Genomic DNA, 16,871 nt, shown 5'->3' on the forward strand with positions numbered 1-16,871 from the left:
GGGCCTCCCAATTGGTGTCAGGGGGTTCAGGGGACCTAGGAGCCACTCCTAGTGATTCTCGGCCAACTGGGCTGGATGGTTCAAACTAGAGCTTGGGGATGCTGCGGCAAAGCTTGGGCACTGCAGTGCAGAGAACTCCCCCCAGGCAACCCCAGCAGGGCCACACCTAGGGATGTTCAGAAGACTTCATGGAGTGACAGTCAAACCCAGGTTGAGGGACAGGAGAAGGTTCAGTCATTTGTCCTGCATGTGGCCAACCCTGGTGTGATTCCCGGCACCACATAAGGTCCCCTGAGCACTGTCAGGAGTAATTCCTGAGCATAGAACCAGGAGTAAGCCCCGAGCACCACCAGCTATGGTTCCCAAAGACCCTCCCGTTGATCATCGATTTGCTCGAGCGGGCCCAGTAACGTCTCCATTGGAGACTTTGATGTTACTGTGTCTGGCATATCGAATACTCTCGGTAGCTTGCCGGGCTCTCCGAGAGGGGCGGAGGAATCGAACTCGGGTCGGCCATGTTGGCTGCATGCAAGGCAAACGCCCTACCTGCTGTGCTATCGCTCCAGCCCGGTGGTTCCCAAACAAAACAAAAAACCTACAACCCCTAGAAGAGAGAGAGAATAAGGGGGAATGCCCTGCCACAGAGGCAGGGTGGGACAGGGGGGATGGGGGGTGGGAGGGATGCTGGGACCTGTGGTGGTGGAGGACGGGCACTGGTGGAGGGATGGGCACTTGATCATTGTATAACTGAAACCCAAGCACAAAATTTGTAAGCCTATAACTGTACCTCATGGTGCTTCACTAATAAAAATTAATTAATTAATTAATTTTAAAAAAAAACAACCTACAACGCGCACACAGACAAGTGCCCTCACCCCTGTACTGACTTCCAGTTCGTGATGGTTGGGACTTTTGAGGTTTGTGCTTTTGCCGGGACAGAGCAGCAGGGAAGGTCCAGGGTGACTGACATGGAGGGGAGAAAGGGAACCCCATGTTCTACATACCTGCCTTCATTCCCACCACTCGTGCAATGTCTTTTTTTTTTTTTTTTGGAGGGGGTGGTAGTGGGGGTGGGGGGGTGGAGGCCAGACCAGGCAGTGCTTACGGATGACTTCTGGCTCTGCACTCAGAAATTACACCAAGAAGTGCTCGGGAGACCATATGGGATTCCGAGGATCTCACCCAAACACCTTACCTGCTGTACTCTTGCTGCGACCCCTCTCCTGCACCATCTCAGGCCCTGGTCCTGACTGAGGAACTTCACCCACCGTGGAGGGAGGAAAAGAATTTCCTTGCCCTTTGCACATCAGAGGAGACTGCAGTGGCAGCAGACCAAGTGAGCAAGGCCCTGATGGGCGCTGCTGAGGTGTTCCTGTGGGAGGGAGCAGATTAGATGCCAGGTGAGGTGGATGGGGTCACTCATTGTTCAGACTTGGTGGTGGGCTCCCCTAGTGGCAGGATGGCGGAGCTAACGGAGCCCTGGTGCCCAGCCCAGGCCCTCATCTCAGAGCATCAGCTGGCCCCTGAGACCCCAGTGTGAGCCCCAGGGCTGTCTCCCTTGTCTCCCCCTCCCCCGCGCCTCAGTCTGCTCATTGCGGGGTCACAAGTGAGGCGCCATGATTCATGCTCCCAGACTGGAGTTCCACCTTCTGCTCACACACGGGAGGTGAGTCACCTTGGGCCTGTGCCCTCGAGGGTTCCCAGGGAGGGCAAAAGATGGGCAGTGCCTGGGGGAGAAAGAGGCCTGGAGTAGGTTCAGACAGAGCCTGAGATGGCCCAGTGGCTGGGGTGGAGCAGAGAGTAGATGTAAGGCAGTGGTGTGGGGTTTGAGTGAGGTGGCCAGATGGAGGGTCTTCGTCTGGAGCAAGGTCTAGAGACAGGACAACTAGAGAATGTTCAAGACAGTGGTTCCCAAAGTGGAGGACACTCCCCCTGGAGGGTACTGGAATGGTTGGGGGGGAGGGACACTAAGTAGCCTTGGATGCAATTGGTGGGACATTTTCTGTTCTTCCTTCCTTCCTTCCTTCCTTCCTTCCTCCGTTCATTCCTTCCTCCATTCATTCCTTCCTTCCTCTCTTCCTTCCTTCCTTCCTTCCTTCCTTCCTTCCTTCCTTCCTCTATCACCCATCTTTCTTTCTTTCTTTCTTTCTTTCTTTCTTTCCTTCTCTCTTTCTCTCTTTCTTTCTGGGACTCTGTGTGGTGCTGGGAATTGAACCTGGGTTGGTCACATGCAAGGCAAGGACTCTACTCACTGTACTATCTCTGGCTAAAAGAAGGCAGGTTTCTAGGGAGACACTGAGTATTTGGTCCAAAAAGGAGGCAGTAGGCCAATCACTTTGGGAGCCTCCGATTCAAGGGGACATCCAGGAGGCAGCTGAAAGTCTCTCAGTTTCAGCACAGAGACAGTTGATCCTGAGACCAAGACACGGGCTCCAAATCTGGCTGGTGATGTTCCAGAGACGACAGCTTCTAGGTCCGAACTGACCCCAGGAAATCTGGGCTTCTGGTTGCCTGTGAGTGAGAGGGTGAGTGGAACCACTTCATAAGGGATTCGTGAGGTCCCCCAAAAAACTCCAGGGCACTGGGGAACCCTGCCACTAAGAAGTAAGTGGAGGAGAAACAGGAGAGAGGACAGAAAAACCCCAAACCTGGAGCTTCTTGAGCACAGAGGAGAATCTGAAAATGGCAGGGATAAACAAGCATCATGATCATCACCCCATATGGTCCCCCACGCACCTGAGTGCAGAGCAAGAAGTAAGTCCTGAGCATCGCCGGGTGTTGCCCAAATCCCAAAATAAATAACTAGAAATAATCATCATAGCTGCCTGCATGGATTACATGCTTACTGTTTTGTTTTAGTTTAGCTTAGGTGCTCAGAGGCTACTCCTGGCTCTCTGCTGGTGTGTATATGGGGGGGGGGGGTCACTCCCAGCATTGCTTGGGGGACGATGTGGTGCTGGGGATAGAATCTGGACCTCCCACGTGCAAAGCATGTGCTCGGCCCATTGAGTTCTCTCCTTGGCCCCTCGGTGCCAACTGCTTTCCATGACATGCTCAGACTCCATGAGATGTGAACCGCCACTGTTTCTGTTTCTAGAGGAAACACAGCAGGCGCGAAGCTTTCCTGTGAGCAAGAGGATATCAGCATAAGAAGCAAGAGCTGCTGTCTGAGAAACATGGTGTGGGCTCTGCTGGAGGCGGCCATAGAGGGTCCCATTGCTTCCGGTTTGGGAGATGCAGTTGGGACATTGGCCAGGAGAGCCTTTGAACCCTGGATACCTGGGCAACTTAGGACCCCTTCTCTGGGACCCACCATCCAATCAGTCACTAAATCATAGGGTCAGGGTCTGGGGATGTGGCTCAGGGTCACCTTGCATGTGTGAGGCGTGGGTTCGGTCCCTGCCACCACAAAAGGGGGAAAAAAAATCACAACGATTCTAAAATTCTACAAATCGTTCACAGGGATTCTAAAATTTTACAAATCACAGAGATTCTAAAATTCTAAATTCTAGAATTTGAGATCTCTGTGTGTGAATGTGTGTGTATGTGGGTGACTATGTGTGTGTGTCTGTGGAGAGGCTGGGGGTGATCGTGTAAGCTGGCCAGGCCCAGCCCCTATCTCTCTCTGGGCTCAATTGTGCCAATAGAAAGAAGCATGTAATCCCAGCTCTCTGCCTCTCTCACCAGGCTTGATGAGGTCACCAGAAATTCTACCCAGTTCATCCTCACCCTCTCCCTTCCCCCTTCCCTCCCTTCTTCCCAGCTTTCAGTTTCTTTTCTGACCCTCAGAAGAGAATGGGAGTTGCCAGTGCAAAGTGGATTGCTTACAACTTTCCAACAGAAATCCCCCACTTAGGGGAAGTCCCTCTAAAAAGAAACTGAAGGCTGGGAGTGTGTCTCAGTGGCAAAGTACAGGCCTTGTCCCCACCCTCTCCCAGGACACAATTTCCGGTGAGGTAAAAATGAGTGAATGATTGGAGAGATGATAGATAGATAGATAGATAGATAGATAGATAGACAGACAGACTGACAGATAGACAGACAGATAGATGAAAGATAGAAAATCTCAGTCTCGACTAGTCCGTTACCCAACTCCACCTCTTCCTCTCATGGGTGCCTCAACTTCTCTCTCACTTAGTCCCTCCCCTGCAGAGGCCTAGACCCAAACTTCTACTCCTTTGCTGTTTTGTGGTCCCAGGCAAGAGTCCCTTCCCCTGGTCTACTCCCATCTTGCGTAGTCTATAAACTAAGGCCCTTGGGTCCCATTTCAGCCAGTTCTGTGAGGGTCCTGGGCTGAGGCCATTGTAGCCCTGAAGCACAGTCTCCATCCAATCCAAGCTCTGGGCTCCAGGCCCCGCCGAGCCTCAGTATCCTCACCACTAACATAGGATGATAATAGTACCTACTTCTTGGGGTTATTGGAAGCCAAGTCAAGTGACATCCAGGAAAGTCCTTCAAGCAGAGTCCCTGAGAAGCAAGACATCTGGAACATTCCACAGTGTTCCTGGGAGTAACTGGGTGATGCTGAGTCGAAGTGGGCCTCTCCCCTCTGCTTCCCCTCTCCCCCTCTTCTTCCTTTCCTTTCCTCCCTTCCCTCCCCTCCCTTCCTCTTCCTACCCACTTCTCTTCCACACCTCCACTTCTCTTCTCCCCTCTTCTTCCTCCTTCGCTCCCCACCTCTCCCCACTCCCTTTCTTCCCTCCAGTTCCTTCTCCTTCCCCCTTCCCCCTCCCCCTCCCTTCCCTCCTCTCCTCCCCCTTCCTCCCACAGAGCACAGGAGTGGAGTCCAGAAACCTCCAAGATAACCATGGACACCCTCTTGCCACTTTCTTCTGGGGCATTTTACTAAGGGACTGAATCAGTGCTTAGGGTGCTCAGCTACTTGTGGTGGAATTTATTTGGCTCAGTCAGTTCCTTCAGTGGTGAAGAAATCTGCCCCTCCTGATCCCCGGGATTCCCTCGCTCCCGCTTTGCTCTGGGGGAGTGTTTCTGGGAAGCAAGCCCAGCTGTCTGCCTCCTTAGTCAGGTCACTAGCCTGGCTGTCAGTGGCTCTTTCCAGACAGATGGATTCTGGAGCCCCCTCTGACGTACATTTCATCTGTCTATCCCCTCCTGGCCCTCTTTATATTCCCCTTCCTACCCTTCTGCACTTGGGGGTGTCTTACGTTTGGGTGCCACAATACTCCTGGAGTGGCCCAGGAGAGAAAGTCCGGCATCCTCCGGTCTCATACCCCTCCACTCCCTCTCCAGTCCCTGAGCTCCCAGGGACAGGCTTTCAGTTCCTCAGAGCTGGGAACTTCTTGCACCCCAGGACCTTTGAATATGCCATGTCCCATACAACACTTCCTCTCCTCCCCTCTCCAGCTGCTGAGTATTAGTCCTGTCTTAAAACCCCGATCCAGAAGCTAGAGAGGTAGTGAAGTGCTTGCAAGGCACTCCTCTTACACATGGCTAACCACTGTTGAATACCAGCACCACCAGGAGTGATCCCTGAGCACAGAGCCAGGAGTAAGCCCTGAACACCACTGGGTGTGACTCCAAAACAAAAACAAGCAAAAAGAGCCCAAACCAGAAACCCAGGTGATATCCAGCAACCCCCATCTCCCCGCAGCACCCCTCAACCCCCTCTAGCCCCACTGCCTTTTCACTGGGGCTGCCTCCCTTGTTGCTGCCACAAGTCAGGTCTCCATCATCTCAGGGGCATTTTCTCAAAGAGCTCTTCACAGGGGCCGGAGCAATAGTACAGTGGGTAGTGAGCTTGATTTACATGTAGCCAAACCAGGTTCAATCCGTGGAACTCCTTGTAGTCCCCTGAGCACCACCAGGTGTAATTCCTAAATTCAGAGCCAGGAGGAAGCCTTGAGCATTGCCGGGTGTGGCTCAAACACTTAAAAATAAAAATTTAAATGGCTGCTCAACAGTGATTGACCGACAGGGTAAATGAAAATGCAGGAAGGCAGGAGTGGCATAAATAGAGCAAACATGTCCTGCTTCTTTATTTTTACTTAATTTTATTTTGTAGGCCCACACCTGACAGTGCTCAGGGGTTCCTCTCGCCTATGCTTTGGGGTCACTCCTGGCGGTGATCAAGGAGTCACAGCGTGCTGGGAGCCTCCCACATGCACTCAGTTCGTTGAATTGTCTCCCTGGCCCCTGTTGCTTTACTTCTAAAATTTCCACCTTTCCTTCTGTACCTGTGATGACCAGTGCGGATGGAGTGGGATGTTCGAACTTGTGACTTCATGCTGGTGGAACCATCCCTGTGTCCTGCCCAGCTTGCTTTAGTATCTTGGGTTTGGGGCTATACCTACCAGTACTCGGGTGCTCTCCAGGCGGGGCTCAGAAGTCACTCGTGGCAGTGCTGCAGGACTGTGATGCTGAGGACTGAACCTGGGGCTTCTGCATACAAAGCCTGTGCTCCAATGTGCTGTTATTTCTGTAGCCCACTTTATTTTATTTATTTATTACTTATTATTATTTATTTTTGGGGTTGTACCCAGCAGTACTCAGGGATTACTCCTGGCTCTGCACTCAGGAATTAGTCTTGGCGGTGCTCAGGGGACCATATGGGATGCCGGAGATGGACCTAGGTTTGGCCATGTGCAAGGCAAACACCCTACCCCCCTGTACCATCATTCTGGCCCCACGCTTTATTTTATTTTAAGTCCAGGGTCCTCCTTGTGGTCCATGAATGCCCAGGTGCCACTCTGCTGACACTCTGCTGGTGCTCTTGTGGCCAGGGCTTCACCTGGCCATGATGTACTGCCCCATGGCCAACAGTACTGAGGCACCTGGGCCACTCTGATATGCAGGGAGATGTGGGGATGTGGTTTAGGGGATCAAACCCAGGGATTTGCATGTGCCAGGGAAATGTTTCACCCTGCCAAGCTATCTACAGCCTCATCCTGCTCCCTTTAGACTGGCGCGTGGCTCTCTACTGCCTGAGGACAAATGCACACCTTCCATTAAGGTCGTCACTGTCTGATTCCCCACATAATCCGGGCTTCCTGCCAAGCCCCAACCTTTGCACAGGCAGGCGGCCAGGAAGGAAGTCCCTCTGCCCGCATCGAATCGTCCTTCCCCGCCAATGCAAGTTTGTCACTAAAATCCCGACAAGGCTGAACTCCTGACAAGGCTATAAGCAGAGGAGTGATCGAAGTTCCATCCAGTCTTGAGCTGAAACTGTTCTTGGTGCTGGAGGTTCAGTGTGAGATGCTGGTGAGGGTCCCTCTGGGGACATCAGGCTGGCACTTCATGGATCCATGATCCTAGACCAAGGTGGAGAATTGGCTATGGTGGGGGTGGGAAGAATCCTAAAATCACAGACCCAGACAGGAGTCACCAGGGAGAAGTGACAGTCACAGCCTTTAGGCTCTGAAGGTAAGCCAGCAGGGCCCAGATGGACAGTGAGAAAGGAGAGAGGCCCGGAGCGGGAGGCCTGAAGGCTGAGAGAGGAAATGGTTTCTGGAAGGAAGGAATGATGCGCCATATCAAAATGCTGTTGATCAGGGGCTGGAGCGATAGCACAGAGGGTAGGATGTTTGCCTTGCACACAGCTGACCTGGGTTCGATTCCCAGCATCCCAACCAGGCTTGGACTTCTCTCCTCTGCTCAGTCCCCAGCGTTGTTTCTGGCCCAGTTCTGCTGACTCTTTCCTAATTTCCCTCCAGCGCAGGCCTCTGCCTCTATTCTGTGTCCATGGTACACTGCCCCAAACTGACCTCTCGTCTCCCGTGTCCCGGGGGCCTGGTGCCTCCTTCCACTTGCTCGAATTAGACCCGCACATCCTCTTCCTCCTTGCTCCCAGCAGCCTTAATCCTTTCCCTAGATTCTGTGCTTCACACCCCCCTAGTCCTTCACTCCCACTTCCTCCATCAATCAACAGCATTTTAGCTTTTGGCTTTTTGGGTCACACCTGGCGATGCACAGGGGTTACACTCCTGGCTCTGCACTCAGGAATTACTCCTGGCCGTGCTCGGGGGACCATGTGGGATGCTGGGAATTGAACCCAGGTCGGTCGTGTGCAAGGCAAATGCCCTACCTGCTGTACTATCACTCCAGTCCCAAGACTTAAGTTCTTGTCTCTGTTTCATCATGCTTTCCTCTCTCGGCCTGCCTGAGTGTCCACTGTATTTTGGGGTGCTGAAGAGTGATATGAATAATCCATGTACCAGAGGCTTGTAAGAAGAGTGACTATACTGTCAGCTCCTTCCTGGGCTCTCTGTCCAGGCAGGTCCTGCTGCTGCGGCCCACCAGGCAGAAGAGAAAAGATGGGTGGCCTCAGCAGGGACTCTAGTTCGACAGAACCAATTACTTCCTTCCGGCCTGCAGGGTGCTACATTGGGAAAGAGCCAGAGGTCAGGGGACTATGGTGGGGGAAGGGGCCACTTCTAGGGGAACAGCCAATGGGGTGAATTAGCTCTGGAGTAACCTCACTCCCAGAAACCTGTGGAGGGCCCTGCTTAATTCAGCCCATTTAATTTAAACCTAGTTATTGGCACCTTCCAGCAGAATCAAAGAAACAGGAGCACCAACACAAGCATAGGGATGTGCTGGCCAGCTGTGTGCTGGCTCTTCAGCCAGGCTTTTCCTGTCACCCTGACTCTTTGCAGGTCTGAGCAATGAGCTGTCATCCTGCAAGCCTTGACTGAGAGTTACCTACTCAGACATGACTTCCTGCCAAGCCACAGATTCATTCAATAATTACTAATCTCAGGCTGGAGAAATAGTACAGTGGACAGGGCACTTGCCTTGCATATGCTGCCAGCCTGGGTTAGATCTCCAGCATCCCATACAGTCCCCAATATCATCAGGAGTGTTCCCTGAGTAAAGCAGGTTGGGCACTTGCCTTGCACAGGGCCAACCCAAGTTCAATGCCCAGCTCCCCATAGGGTCTCCTGAGCAATGCCAGTAGTGATCCTCTTAGCCCTTTATTATTGTTGTTGTTATTCTTTTGCAGAGTTGGGCTGAATCGCAAGGTCAAACATATAACATACTGAGCCACACATTTGACCTAGGAATCATTTCTAGCCTGGGGCTGATCTAATAGCACAAAACTGGCGTTGAGAGGAAACTGCTTGAAATTCTAAATTACTAGGGAAAAAAGAGACAGTACAGAAGTTAAGGCACTTGCTTTGCATGTGGCTGACCCTGATTTAATTCCTGGCACCAACAAGCTCCCTAATTATTGTGAAGGGAGAAAGAAAAAAAGAAAAAAAAGAAAGAAGAGAAAGAAAGAAAGGAAGAAAAGAAATAGAAAGGAAGAAATTCTAGTTGATTATTTTTTGCTATCTTCTGGTGACCGTGATTTATACTATTTTATTTATTATATTTATTATTTTTATTATTTATTATTTATTCGGGTCTCCCAAAGAGGAATCAAAAGAGCTATGCTTGGAGTAACCTGCTTCACTGAAATGAGAGAAAGAATTCAGAGTTCCGACCTCCGTTGACGGTCAAGAATCAGGGAACCCTGTCTCATTTGCCAAGGCAACGAAAATCAGATGGGCTGGACATGTAATGAGATTTTGAGACAACAGCTGGACTGGAGCTGTTACCAACTGGATTCCACGGGATGTCAAAAGATCGCGTGGCCACCCACCTACCAGATGGTCAGACTTCTTTGTCAATACCCTGAACGATCGGTTTGAGGCTCTTCGTGTTCCTAGAACAAGCAGACGCCATTGGGCTACACTAGCACGCGACAGGGACTAATGGAGACGTTACTGGTGCACACTCAAGCAAATCAATGAGTAATGGGATGTCAAGTGATCAACTGATTTGTTTTGGGATCACTCCTGTCGGGGTTCAAATTCAAGTGAACTGTGTATAAGGCAAGTGCTCTACCCACTGTTCTATCTCTATGGCCACAACAGTAATTTTAGGCGCTGAAGAGAAGTACAGTAAGAGGGCGCTTGCCTTGAAGGCACCTGGGTTCAATCGCCGGCACTTGCAAAAGTTTGTTTTAAGTCTGGGAAGTGGGCTCACTGGACTAGTAGTGCTTATGCTTTGTATGAAGGAGTCTAGGTTCAATCCTGAGCACTGTGGCGAACGACCCCACCCCTCACTGCCAGCATCTAGCCAGGAGTAGTTAACAAAGAGACAAAATGCAAAAATCAAAAGTGTGTTAGTTTGGAAAGGGGAAGAATGAAAACCCCAAACAGACTCAAGCAGAACCCGAGGGCTTGAGTTCTCTCAACCTCCCCGGGTTGAGCCAGAAAGGCGTGACTGCCGCGGACAGTTTTCCGCAGCTCACCCCTTCACACCTCACATTTCACGCGCCTCTAGCACAAGCCCCGCCTCCAGACACGCCTCTGCGATAGACCACGCCTCCAGACACGCCTCTGGGACAGGCCCCGCCTCCAGACACGCCTCTGGGATAGGTTCCACCTCCAGACAGTCTCTGGGATACGCCCTCGCCTCCCGGTAGCTTCTCTGATAGGCCCCGCCTTCACACACGCCTTCTCGGATAGGCCCCGCCCCAGGACACGCCCCTCCGCGAGGTCCCGCCCTTTCGGCCGCGCCCTCTATGGTCCCGCCCTTCATCGGTTCTCACCGGCGAGGGGAACGAGATATCTCTTCCATTTGTCGAGGGATTGACAGTTAATATTCGCCATCAGTGCTCACTCCTTATGGAGAGAAAACTGGACCCGCTGGATGGGGGGAAGGGCGCCCTCCCTCCGGTCGCTCGGTCTCCTCAGGCCCGCCCTTCACACCTCGGTCCCGCCCAGTCCTCCCGCTCCCAGGCCCGTCAGGCCCCCTAACCAATCCTGGCTCGGCCCCGGCTCTGAGGCTCCGCCCCTTATCCAGGCCCGCCCCCGATAGGGCCCTGCCCTGCCACTCCCAGGCCTCTGCGCCGCGCGCTCCCGGGACGCGCGGGCGCTCTCGGTAGCTCCTGGGTGGGCGTGCTCGGAGCGCGGCGGCCGGGTCGGGGTTCTCCAGGGCGGCTTCGGGTTGCTCGCCCATCGGGAGTGAGACTGGAGACCTCAGCCAGTCATCCCCCCGGGCTGCGACCCGATAGCAGCGAGAACGTGCGAGCGGCGGGGAGGCGTGGCCCCGGGAGCGCGCCGGAGACGGAAGGAGGCCGCTTTGGCCAGATGCGGGATGGGCGAGGGCCGTGGTCACTCCTGGGAGATTTGAGTTTTGTTTTTAGGCCATACGGGTGGCACTGAGTCTGTAGTCCCCGGGTGCTCGGGAGCCCGTGCAGCCGCGGGGATGGAGCACCCACCAGTCTCCCGCATCCAAGCATGTTCTCCTGCCCTCTCTCCCGCCTCTCCTGCTGGTGTTAGAGGACCGCTGGAGGACCCTGTCCGGCCTTCCAGAGGACATGGGCGCATCCCCCTCCCCGCAGCCTGACCAAGACCTTTATCCCTGGGTGCTGTCCTGTCTCACCGGGACAGGAAAATTCAGCACAACGGGGCAGTCTTGGTGCGGGTCGTGGTGTCCAGCCCTCCCAACCCCACTCTGGCGTCTCTAATAACCCCCGTGGGTGGAGGAGGCGGCCGAGAGCCGCTGTCCCCTTGAGCCCTGCTGCTTTTAGCAGGCGTCAGGAGCAGAGGCGGGGAGGGGCAGTGCCAACCCCAACAGCAGGTTGAGCTGCTTCAGTGGAGGGGGCTGGTGGCCAGATAACAGATTCCCTGGTACTGTGTCCTCCTCCCCCCCAGACCAAGGACTGAAGGGCAAGCACAGAGGCAGTGAGCCAGGGGCAGGAGGGAGGCCAGCTGCCTGTTGGGGAAATCTTTCCCCATCCACCCTGAGCCTCCAGCCTCTCATGGGGTACCAGGGAGAACCCACACTTCAGTGACCTCCTTGCATTGTCTCCCACTGCTCTTAGGAGAACCTCTTTTTAGGTTTCAATATACTTTTTAAAAATTTCTGTCAGAGGGGTCAGAGCAATAGTACAGTAGGAAAGATGCTTTCTTTGCGTGTGGCCAACCCAAGTTCGATCTCCGACACCACATATGGTCTGTGAGTCCCACCAACAATAATCCCTGAGCACAGAGTCAGGATCATCACTGAGCACCGCTGGTGTGGCCCCAAAACAAAACAAAATATTAGGACTGGAGAGATGGTACAACAGGTTAGATGCTTTACACACAGATGCCCAGGGTTCAATTCCCACACTGCTGGGTGGGCCCTCACCCCCCAAAAGATGTGTATGGTAAGTACATACTTTTTTAAAAAGTGTTTTTGGGGGGGCAGGTACAACCACACCCAGCAGTGCTCAGGGATCACTCCTGGCAGGACTCGGGGGACCATATACGGTGGCAGGGATTAAACATTGGTTAGCCGCATGCAAGGCCAGAGCAAGAGTCTGCTGTATGATTTCTCCAGACCCACTTTTCTGTGTGTTAGTTTTCTGGGCCACACCAGAGGTGTTCAGGGATTACTCCTGGCTCTGTGCTCAGGGGTCACTCCAGGTGGGTTTCCGGGGATCCTATATGGTGCCAGCAACTGAACCTCGGTCAGGTAAGTGCAAGGCAAGAGCCCTGTCTGCTGTACTATCTTTCAACTAGCCCTCTCCCGCACTTTTATTTTTTATTTTGGGCCACACCCAGCTGTGCTCAGGTCTTACTCTTGGCTCTGTGCTCAGGGATCACTCCTGGAGGTACTCAGGAACCATTTGGGGTGCCAGAAACCAAACCCAGGTCAGTTGGTGCAAGGCCAACAGCCTACCCCTCTGGTACTATCTGATACTATCCCTCTGGTGCCTGACTGGCCTCACTTCTTTAAAAGTGTATTGAGTGGGGGCTGGAGTGATAGTACAGAGGGTAAGGCATTTGCCTTACATGCAGCCAACCTGAGTTTAATCTCCAACACTGCATATGATCCCCTGAGCCCGCCAAGGCTCTCCTAAGTGGAGAGCCAGGCAAGTCCTGAACATCACTGTGCCCCCCAAACAAAAACAAACAAACAAAAAGTATGTGGAGTAGTGCTCAGGGTCTGGTCTCTTGGTGAGGGGGGGCATAGGGTGGTGGGCTATGGGGATCCAACCTCAGGATCCAACCCTGAGCCTCACCCATGTGCTTTATTTTTTTATTTTTTTGCCTTTTTGGGTCACACCCAGCAATGCTCAGGGATCACTCCTGGCTCTGTACTCAGGAATTACTCCTGGCAGCGCTTGGGGGACCATATGGGATGCCGGGGATCGAACCGGGTTGGCCGTGTGCAAGGCAAACGCCCGACCCGCTGTGCTATCGCTCCAGCCTCTCACCCATGTGCTTTAATCCTGGAGCTATCTTCCCAGCCCTCCACGATACTCGTCAAAAAGGCTTCTCAGTCAGATATGGTTTAGAAGTTCTCTGGAAGCCAGAAATCTGGGTTCTGGGATCCACTGATCTACCTATTAAGTTTAAAAATATTATAAATATTCTTGGAAATATCTAGACAGGGTCCTAGGTGCCACTCTTCAACAAGAAACAGTGAAAAGCCTTTGATCTGGTCAAGCCTTCACTGCTTGCAGAGAGGGAAACTGAGGCTCAAAAAGGGGCCGAGGAAAGTCGAAAAACCTGGCTCTCTGCTCCGCTGCCTGCCCCTCGTGGCGGGGCTAGGGGAATTCTGCTGTGTCCTTATCCTGCCAGAACACGAGGCTCAGGGCTCAGAGCCCAGACTGGGCCCTGCTCCTCGACCCCCTGGGGTTCCCGAGGAACATGCTGGCCCAGTTCCCTTTCCCACACTGCCAGTTGGGGCTGTTTCACCCCATGACTCACACTGGCTGCTCGGAAGAGTGGGCAGCAGTGCCAGCCCCCAGAGCACAGTACAGGCCCAGACTTGCCCCCTACCAGTTGTGCAGCCATGTTTGGGGATTTCACCTCCCTTCCCCCGCCCCACGGGGCTCTCCCTCCCCTCCACTTTCCTCTTTTCCCTATCTCTCCCCAGATGGCTCCTTCCCAGCCTCTCGCAAATGGACTCTAGTCTTCCCTGTCTTGGAGAAAGCAGAAAGCCCTCCTGCCGCCCATGCCTGGCTCCAGCTCCCCTTCCTAGCCGACACTCTTGAGAGCGTTGTCCACGCACGCCCATTGCTCCCTCTTCCTCCCTTACCCCAGCCATCTGGCCTGCTCCCCCACCGGCGGGCCCCAGGACCGCCTCAAGGTCACTCTGACCTCCTTTTTGTGCCACCCAGGGAGTCTTTATCTGACTGAGGGCTCAGCAGTGGGGGCTGACTTCACGAGGTCAATGCCCTATCAGAAATGCCCACGTCCCCTTGTTTTTCTGGACACTGCGCACTTCTGATTTTCTTGCTATCTTAGTGGATGCCACCTCCTGGCAAGTTTCTTATCCACGGCTCGCTGCCTAATCATGGATGTTTCGGGTGCTCGGCCCGTTCCCAGGGGGAATAGCTCGGCTTCCCACACCTCCCCATGGGCCCTGTGTGCGACACTCCCTTCCCACTCAGGGTCATCCTCCCCTCCCTGCTCCACCTGTCTCACGGATCGCTGCCTCATGCCCACCTCACAGGACACGTGCCCAGGTCTGCCCCTTCCCCCATGGTCCTGAGCTTGGCTGTTTTCTCAGTTGCTTGCCCTGGAAATCTGGGATTGATTCAAGACTCTCTCTCTCTCTCTCTCTCTCCTTCTCTCTCTTCCTTTCCAATATACATAAAGTTCTTCTGCTTGGGAGCTGGAGCGATAACTCAGGGGCCAGGGTGCCTGCCCAGAGTTCCATCACCAGTGCATTGCCCGGCCCCACAGCCCCCAGCACCACAGGGTCTGGCCCCACCAGCACTGCTGAGCCCAACCACTGAACTATCTGGCCCAGTTTTCTGAGCTTGGGAGGCCTGAAAATAAAAATCCTGGGTGGATCCAGAGTGGATAGTACAGCGGATAAGGTGCTTGCTCGGGTTCAATCTGACATTTTATGTGGTCCCCTGAGCATCACCAGGAGTAATTCCTGAGTGTAGGGCAAGGAGTAATCCCTGAGCACCACCGGTATGACCCAAAATACTCCAAACAGACAAAAAAAAGTCCTGGACTAGTTAGAATTGATCATGCTGGACAAGAACTGAGTGTTGGAGCTGGAGCAATAGCACAGCAGGTAGGGTGTTTGCCTTGCACGTGAACAACCTGGGTTCAATTCCTAGCATCCCATATGGTCCCCTGAGCACCGCCAGGAGTAATTCCTGAGTGCAGAGCCAGGAGTAGCCCCTGTACAGCACCGGGTGTGACCCAAAAAGAAAAAAAAAGAAAAGAAAAAAGAACTGAGTGTTAAAAGTAGGTAAGGGGATAACTTTTCAGGATCTGTATTGCAAACCACAATGCCCAAAAGCAGGGAGAGAGAATGAGAGGGAAAGGGAGAGAGAAGGGAGAGAGAGAGAGAGAGAGAGAAAGAGAGAGAGAGAGAGAGAGAGAGGAAAATGTGGTCTGGTGCTGCCATGGAGACAGACTTGGGGGTGATGATGAGAGGGAAAATTGGGACACTGGTGTTGGGAAGTGTACACTGATGGAGGAATGGGTGTTGGAATACTGTATGACTGAAACCTAATGTAAGAGTCTATCTCATGAAATTTAAGAAATTGTAAGAGTCTATCTCATGAAATTTAAGAAATCTTTAAAAAAAAAAGCCTGGACTGGACAGAAAGTACAGGGGTTTAAGACACTTACCTTGCACATAGCTAACATAGTTCGATCCCAGGCACCCCAAGCACTTCCAGGGTGATCCCTGAGCACAGAGGCAGGATAGTTCTGAGTGTAGAGAAAACTTCCATTCACCTGGGAGGAATAGCACACACCACCCCCAGGCATGTCCGCTACAGCTCTCATTCAGGACCTTCTCACCTGTCTTACCCTGTGCAGTATCTTCAAGAGTATCCTGGGGCCAGAGAGACAGTACAGCAGGTAAGGGACTTGCATTGTACAAGGTCAACCCAGATTTGATCCCTAGCATCTCATATGGTCCCCTGAGCACTTCCAGGAGGAATTCCTGAGGGCAGAGCCAGAAGTAAGCTCTAAGCAATGCTCAGTATTCCCCCAATTCCCTCCTCTAGCCCCCCAGAAAGACTGTCCTGGTACCTACCAATCTCAGTGCCAAGGACAGTTCCTACCCCAGTTCTTTTCCTGCATTGGTGCTCCTCATCCTTCCATCCCAGGGTTAAACCCTCAGGAGGCCGCTCTGGAAGGTTCTGCCCTGCCTTTTCCTCTCTGTGGACTTCTCAAGCAGTCATTCAATCACAAGTCTGAGCTGCGGTCTTCACAGTCCGGTGCCCTCCCACCCTAGGCCCAGGGATGTCAGGGTGCCGTGACACAGCTGGGTGAGTCGCATTGTCATGGGGTCCAGGAATAGACTTGAGCCAGTGGACCCTGCAGGTGCTGCAGAGAGGCAGGTAGCCAAGGAGCCGATTTAGCAAGGGACAGAGGAAGTGGAGGGAGAGGACAGTGGGGCACTCGCCTGCACTCAGTCAATTCTGGTCCATTCTCTGGCACCACGTATGGTGCCCTGAGCACCACCAGGGGTGAATGGTGGGGACATGTTAGTGAGGAGCTGTGGAGTGTCCAGTATGTCTGGGCAGGGAGAGAGAAAACTCCCTTGATGAGATTTAAGTGCAAAATGAACACCGGCTTGGGGGCTTTATAAACCATTCCAGACTGGGGAAATGAGGAGGCAGGAAGCAAGGAGGCCAGTGGGGGGACTGCTAAGCTGTCCAGATGATCAGTGTCAGGGCTTTGATGCAGGATGGGAATGAGGGGCCGGAGAGTGCAGTGGGGAGAGAGTAAGAGAGAGTAAAGAGGAAGAGAGTAGAGCTTGCCTTGCACGTGGCCGACCTGAGTTCAATCTCTGACACTCTCTGGTCTCCCCAGTCCTGCCAGGAGTGATCCTTGAATGCAGGCCTTGAATGCAGTAAGGCCTGAGCAGAGTAAGACCAAAAATAAAATACA

Source organism: Sorex fumeus, unplaced genomic scaffold (assembly GCF_029834395.1).
Source record: "Sorex fumeus unplaced genomic scaffold, SorFum_2.1 ptg000047l, whole genome shotgun sequence".
NCBI lineage: Eukaryota > Metazoa > Chordata > Mammalia > Eulipotyphla > Soricidae > Sorex > Sorex fumeus.